This window comes from Notamacropus eugenii, chromosome 3 (assembly GCF_028372415.1).
Source record: "Notamacropus eugenii isolate mMacEug1 chromosome 3, mMacEug1.pri_v2, whole genome shotgun sequence".
NCBI lineage: Eukaryota > Metazoa > Chordata > Mammalia > Diprotodontia > Macropodidae > Notamacropus > Notamacropus eugenii.
This window is the reverse complement of record NC_092874.1, coordinates 19,245,146-19,252,237: the sequence shown is the minus strand read 5'-3', so window position 1 is coordinate 19,252,237 and position 7,092 is coordinate 19,245,146.

Here is a 7,092-nt window from a genome sequence, read left to right as displayed (position 1 = left end):
ATAATTGTATTAGTGGTAGTAATTGTGGTGGTGGTGGTAGTACTAGTAGTAACAGCAGCAGTGATAGTAGTAGTAGTAAAACATACATTTGATATCTAGGTTGATTCTCATAATTGGTATTGTTCAGTCATTTCAGTCATGTCCAACTCTGTGACCCTCTCTGGGATTTTCTTGGCAAAGATACTGGAGTGGTTTGCCATTTCCTTCTCCAGCTCATTTTTACAAAGTTAGAAACTGAGGCAAATAGGGTTAAGTGACTTGCCCAGGGTCACACAGCTGTCTGTGTGTCAGAGGCCGGATTTGAAATTCAGGTCTTCCTGACTTCAGGCTGTGTATTTCTATCTACTACCCATCCCATTCCTTTGAAACAGGGAACTTTATTTTCCCTACTTTATAGATCAGGAAAATGAAGCTGAGATGAGTTGCCCAGGACTTGTCCAAGGACACAAGGACACACACAGATAATTAATTACCTTGCTAACTAGTTGCTAAATTCAATGGTTTCTATGTTATTGTCAACGTGATGGTGTTGTCAGCCTGCTTAGAATTTTGTCAGCCTGTGTAAGGCACATCTGCCCTGACTTAGCTATGGCTCTGTCTCAGTGAGTAGTCCTTTGAGGCCAAGAATTGTTGTTTTTTTTCCTTGTATATCTAGCGTCCAGTCTAGTGCCTTGAATACAATAGATGCTTAAGAAATATTTGTGGCATTGGGTTGGATCCTATTTGATCCCGGTGAAGGAAGCAAGGCATCTATTATTATGTTCCCCATCTTACAGATGACCCAGTCAGTCAACAAACATTTATTAAGCACTTACTGTATTCTTGTCACTGTACTACGAACTGAGAGACAGTCCCAGCTTGTAAAGAGCTCACATTCTCTTGGCTCAGTAATTTGCCCAAGACTATTTAGCTATTCAATCCTGGCTCAAGGTCAGGGGTCAGAGGATTTAGCTGGAAGGGACCTTAGCAAGAATCTAGTCCAGCCCCCTCATTTCACAGACTAGGAAATGGAAGCTCACAGAGAACCAATGACTTGCCCAAAGACACACAGTGAGTTAACAGCTCAAATTTGTTCCTAGGTTCTTGGACTCCGAATTCAGCCTCTTCTCACTGCCAGGTTGGTGTCATGCAAGCATCTATCACAGGAAGAAGAGAGGCTTGACTTGGAGACAAGGTCACACAGCTCATCAGTAGCAAAGCCAGAATTGAAACTCAGGTTTTCTGACTCCTCAGAGCAGATGACACACCAGAGATGTTAGAAGGAGGAGAAGTGAGAGGAGGGAGCTGGAGAAAGAGGAGTCAGCCTTCTTTAAACAGAGGAGCTTCTGATAGACAGTTACTGATTGTGGTGAGCCAAGCACCGTGGTCAGCACTGGAGGGAATGAGAAAATTGAAGGTGAAAAAAAAGAAAACTGTTGTAGAAAACAATTTAGAATTATGTGAACTAAGTCATTAAGCTCTTCACATCCTTTAACCAAACAATCCCACAGCCATTAACAAGCATTTGTTAAGTGCCTACTAAGTGCTTGGAACTGTGCTTAAAGCTAAGGATACTATAGAAAGTAGGAGACAATTCCTACTTGGGAGCTTATATTCTAATGGAGCCAAAGGAAGCAAAAACCAGAAATATAATAATAATATCTAGCATTTGTAAAGTACTATAAGGTTTACAATGTGCTTTACAAATATTTTACTTTATCCTCACAATAACCCCAGGAGTTAGGTGCGATCATTACTCCCATTTTACAGATGAGGAAACTAAGGCTGATTTGCTCAGGGTCATGCAGCTAGGAAATATCTACGGCCATAGTTGAACTCAGGATTTTCCATTTTCAAGCCCAGTACTACTTCGTCTATACACTGTGCCCACATATACCAAAATACTTGCAGCTACACCTTTTGTGGTTAAAACAACAACAACAATAAAAACTGAAGACAAATGGAATGCCCATCTTTTAATGTCTGTCTTAGACTTCTTGTGATCTGTTGATATAATAGAATATTATTGTGTCACAAAAATGCCAACTATGAGGGACATGGGAAACCAAGGGAAGAGTTGATGAACTGATGCAGAGAACCAGGAAACAGTATACGCAACAATGGAAGTGACAAGGATGTCAAATGAAAGGGAGCCTGGATGTTCAAATGAATCATCTTGGTGCTAGAGGAGAGAGGAGGAAATGCCTGTCCCTCTTTGGAAGGTGCCATCTCCCCTTGTGGAAGGCTCCCTGAGAGCAGGGATTGACTTTTCTCTTTCTTTGCACAGTATCCCTTTGGGAACTACTACTACTATCCCTACTACTACTATCACTACTACTACTTCTACTACTACATGGATTCCATAGAAAAAGAGAAAGAGTTCCTAGGAATTCTAGAATACTTTGGATGGAGGGGGGGGAGAGGGGAGAATTGGTGCTCTGATTCAAAATAACTAGCTCCAGGCTGTCTTTGCAGACTTATCCCACATTACTGTCTTTCCTGCATTAAACATTATTCTGACCAAACTTGTCTGCTTGGAGTTAGCTGTACATATTACATCTCCCATCTCCAAGCTTTTGCTTAGGCTGTGCCCCATGTGTGGAATTCACTCTTTCCACCTCAGCCTCTTAGAATCCCTGGCTTTTTTCAAAGCACATTTCAGGTATTAGCCTGTTTTCCCAGACCCTGACAATAGTTAATGCTCTATCCCTCTTGAAGTTACTTTGCATACCTTTGCATATGTTTTATATTTCTTTATCTGTGTACCTAGTATCCCCCAACAGAAGGCAAGCTCTTTGAAGGCAAGAGCTGTTTTGTTTTTGTTATTCAGTACTGGGCTTGGTGCGTAGTAGGCTCTTGCTTTTTTCATTTAATTGAGCAGACCAAAATTTCCCTAAAGAAAAGCAGGATAAGGGATTTGTTAAACTGTGTTCAGTTGATGCAAATGTTCCTTAAGAATGTCTGGTTCCTTACTATTATTCTGGGCTCACTGCTGATTTTTAAAATTTTGATTTCCAAAGTAGTTTTCTCCCAGGAAGGAAGTTCTCTGACACCCATTTTTATGTATCTCTTGTTTCAAATGGATTAATTGGCATTCCAATTGACAGGTAGGTCTCTGCTTGTCAAGCAAGTACCCATAGAATCTTATCACCTCCAAGAAGCCTGATAAAAATTGAATTTCTGGTCCTACGGAGGTGAAAGTCACATGCTGCATACATGGTGGCTCCACCCAGGTAGCTCATCTAGTCTTAAAAGCATTTATTAAGCTCTTACTTTTGTGATACTTTTACAGTTTGCAAACTTCAAGTAGTAAGGGAAAAGGGGATTAAAAGGGAGGGGGGCTGAAAGAAGGGAGGGAAGGCTGAGGGAGGTGGTGGTCAAAAATTAAAACTATTGGGGAGGGGAAGGGAAAAGGGAAAACTAAAAGCATAAACAAGGGGGAAAGGGGATGGAGGGAAAGACACCAATAGTAATCATAACTGTGAATGTGAATGGGATGAACTCTCCCATAAAATGGAGATGGATAGCAGAATGGATTTAAAACCATAATCCAACAACATGTTGTTTACAAGAAACACATTTGAAAAGGGGAAATACACACAGGGTAAATGTAAAAGGTTGGAGCAGAATTTATTGTGCTTCAGCTGATGTAAGAAAAGCAGGGGTAGCAATCCTAATCTCAGACAAAGCAAAAGCAGAAATAGATCTAATCAAAAGAGATAAGTAAAGAAACTATATCCTGCTAAAAGGCACCATAGGCAACAAAGCAATTTCATTACTCAACATATATGCTCCAAGTGGTATAGCGCCCAAATTCTTAGAGGAGAAGTTAAGAGAGTTAAGAAAGAAATAGACAGCAAAACTATACTAGTGGGGGACCTTAACCTCCCCCTCTCTGAACTTAATAAATCTAACCTCAAAATAAATAAGAAAGTTAAGGAGGTGAATAGAACTCTAGATAAGGTAGATATGATAGATCTCTGGAGAAAATTGAATGGGGATAGAAAGGAATATACCTTTTTCTCAGTGGCACATGGCACATATACAAAAATTGACCGTGTACTAGGGCATAAAAACCTCACAATCCAGTGCAGAAAGGCAGAGATAGTCAATGCATCCTTCTCAGATCATAATGCAATAAAACTTATATATAATCAAAGGCCATGGAAACATAAACCAAAAACTAATTGGAAACTAAACAATCTAATCCTAAAGAATGAGTGGGTTAGACAGCAAATTATAGGAACAATCAACAACTTCATTCAGTAGAATTACAATAATGAGACCACCTACCAAATCTTATGGGATACTGCAAAAGCAGTTCTTAGGGGAAGTTTTATATCTTTGAGTGCCTACATGAATAAAATAGAGAAAGGGGAGGTCAATAAATTGGGCATGCAACTGAAAAAACTCGAAAAAGAACAAATTGAAAATCCCCAAGTAAATACCAAATTAGAAATACTGAAAACCAAAGGAGAGATTAATAAAATTGAAAGTAAGAAAACTATTGAACTAATAAATAAAACTAATAAATAAAAAGTTGGTTTTTATGAAAAAACCAATAAAATTGATAAACCTTTGGTCAATTTGATTAAAAAAAAGAAAACCAAATTACCAATATCAAAAATGAAAAGGGTGAACTCGCCTCCAGTGAGGAGGAAATTAAAACAATAATAAGAAATTACTTTGCCCAATTGTATGCCCATAAATTCGACAATCTAAATAAGATGGATGATTACTTTAAAAGATCCAAATTGCCCAGACTAACAGAAGAGGAATTTGAATATTTAAATAACCCCATCTCAGAAGAAGAAATTAAATAAGCCATCAATGAACTCCCTAGGAAAAAATCTTCAGGGCCAGATGGATTCACAAGTGAATTGTATCAAACATTTAAAGAACAATTAATTCCAATACTATGTAGACTATTTGGGGAAATTGGGGAAGAAGGAATCCTCCCAAATTATTTATTTGATACAAATATAGTTTTGATACCTAAACCAGAAAGAGCCAAAACAGAGAAAGGAAATTATAGACCAATTTCTCTAATGAATATAAATGCAAAAATTTTAAATAAGATTTTAGCAAAAAGAATACACCAAGTAATCATGAGAATAATACATTATGATCAGGTAGGATTTATATCAGGAATGTAGGGATGGTTCAATATTAGGAAAACTATTAACATTATTGATCATATCAACAACAAAACTAACAGAAACCACATGATTATCTCAATAGATACAGAAAAAGCTTTTGACAAAATACAATACCTATTCCTATTGAAAATACTGGAGAACATAGGAATAAATGGAACTTTGCATAAAATAATAAACATATAAATTATATGCTTATAAATAATAAAATAATATAAAAATAATAATTTTGTTATAATAAAATAATAATGAAGGCTTTCAGCAATCATTATGTGCAATGGGGATAAGCTAGATGCATTTCCAAAAAGATCAGGGGTAAAACAAGAATGTCCATTAACACCACTATTATTCAATATGGTACTAGAAATGTTAGCTGTAGCAACAAGAGAAGAAAAAGAAATTGAAGGAATTAGAACAGGCAAAGAAGAAACTAAGTTATCACTCTTTGCAGATGATATGATGATATACTTAGAGAATCCCAGAAAATCAAGTAAAAAACTACTGGAAATAATAAACAACTTTGGCAGAGTTGCAGGTTACAAAATAAACCCACATAAATCTTCTGCATTTCTATGGTTGGTTGTTGTCCTTCATCTTCAAAGAGGACCAAAATGACTTCACCATTGTAAAGTGAAATTTCAGTGTGTCCAACTGTAGTTGATCAAACCAATACGAGCTCAGAATGGTCTACCACGGTTGGGCACAGATAGTCCATGTGAATATTTGGGGTGGATATCCCAAATTTGCACAACCTGCATTTACTTTGTGCTGTCTCAATTCTACTTTGCTCAAAGAGCACAGCACCTTTTCTTATGTGGGCACGGCATGCTGAGCGGTCCTGTGCCAGTATCTCCCATGGTGCACAGTCAAATCCAAAGTTCTTGAGAGAGACCTTGAGAGTGTCCTTGTATCATTTCTTCTGGCCACCATGTGATCGCCTGCCTCATGCAAGTTCTCCATAAAATAGTCTTTTTGGCAAGAGTACATTTTGCATTTCTATATATTACTAACAAAGCCAAACAGTCAGAGATAGAAAGAGAAATCCCATTTAAAGCTATGATAGACACTATAAAATATTTGGGAGTCTACCTGCCAAAACAAACCCAGGGACTATATCAACATAATTACAAGACACTTTTCATGCAAATAAAGTCAAATCTAAATTAGTGGAAAAATATCAGTTGCTCGTGGGTGGGCTGGGACAATATAATAAAAATGACAATTCTACCTAAATTAATTTACTTATTCAGTACCACACCAATCAAATTATCAGATAAGTATTTTGTAGAGCTAGAAAAAATATTATTGAAATTCATCTGGAAGAATGAAAGGTCCAGAATATCAAGGGAACTAATGAAAAGAAATGCTAAGGAAGGTGGCTCTACCAGATCTCAAAGTGTTTTATAAAGCAGCAATTACCAAAACCACTTGGTACTGACTAAGAAACAGAAGGGTAGACCATTGGAATAGATTAGGTACCTAAGACACATTAGTCAACGAATGTAGCAGTCTACTGTTTGATAAACCCATGGACCCCAGATTCTGGGATAAGAACTCACTGTTTGACAAAAATTGCTGGGAAAACTGGATAACAGTATGGCAGAAACTAGGCCTAGACCAATGCCTGACACCGTACACAAGAATAAAGTCCAAATGGGTACATGATCTAAGTATAAAGACTGATACTATAAACAAATTACTGGAGCAAGGAATGGTGTATTTATGGAGGAGGGAAGGATTTTTGACTAAAGAAGAGATAGAAAGCATTATGAAGTGCAAGATTAAATTGAAAAGTTTTTGCACAAAGAAACCCAATGCAACCAAGATTAGGAGGGAAGTAGAAAACTGGGAAAGAATTTTTGCATCTAGTATCTGTGATAAAGGCCTCATCTCTAAAATATGTAGAGAACTGAATCAAATGTACAAGAATACAAGTCATTCCCCAATTGATAAATGG